Genomic DNA, 1,056 nt, shown 5'->3' on the forward strand with positions numbered 1-1,056 from the left:
CGTGCACATTTTGTTGCGTGTATGTGGGCAGACGTAGTGTGGCGTGACACCTGACACAGGCATGCAATAATCGTTGAAGTTGCAAATGGCGATGGACGCCTGCGTTTTCTGGTGAAGTTACGCAAATGAACAAATGGTAACCTGTTGTGGTGCGGTTGTTCTCGCTAGGGGTGAATCGGTGATGGCGACGATAGGTTGAGGTACTAACCGGTTGTTCCAGCGATACCCACCATGCCGACGAAACTGAACGGCATCTGGGTGTGAAGCGATACGCGGCGGTGGCTGGGTGGGACCGTCCCCGGCCGGTGAGGGGGCGCCTCCCGGCGTGCTGGCCGCGCGGTGCGTGGGCGCACGCGCTACAGCCGGCTGGTGGGGGCGGCCAGTGGCAGGCGCGCCGGCCGACGGACGCGGCAGGCGTCGCAGCTGCGCGCCGGCGCACCCTGCGCGCGGCGCCGTGCGGCCAAAGTAGGTCCTCGCGGGCCCGGTGCGAAGCGCGGTGGACATCTTCAGTGTGCTGGTCCGATTGAGGACTGTGTGCGTTGAGGATGCGCCGCCGCCCGGCGCTCGGCGCCGCGACGCCGTCTGCTGCTCGGTCGCCCCAGCGGTTCTCGCTGGTGGTTTGTATCGCAGCTGTGCGGATGTGTTGGCGCGTGCGCTGTGCTGGGAGAGTTCGCTTCGGCACCCAAGTGGGGCTTTTGTCCTTCTGTGGCGCTGGCGTTGGAGCTGCCGGTCACCGTAGGTGGCGCGTGTTGTCTCCCGCCGGCAATGCCACGACAGCACGCTCCCGGGCCTCTGTCGGCAGCGGCAAGCTCAGTTGGGAGCACGGGTGGTCGCACCGAAAGCGTCTACTCGCCTAACTCCGGGCGATTGCGCCTCTCTCGAACCCGACCAAGTACTTGGGACGGCGCTGCGCGCCGCCGGGACCTGAGAGGGTTTCGAGGTGTATTGTGCAGGGGAGCTCAGCCTCCTCCTGTTTGCAGAATGATTGAGCGGACGCTTGCGTGTTCGCGCGGGCCCCCGGGACACACTCCCGGGCGGCCGGCTGCTCAGCTCTAG

Source organism: Schistocerca piceifrons, unplaced genomic scaffold, assembly GCF_021461385.2.
Source record: "Schistocerca piceifrons isolate TAMUIC-IGC-003096 unplaced genomic scaffold, iqSchPice1.1 HiC_scaffold_1271, whole genome shotgun sequence".
Taxonomy (NCBI): domain Eukaryota; kingdom Metazoa; phylum Arthropoda; class Insecta; order Orthoptera; family Acrididae; genus Schistocerca; species Schistocerca piceifrons.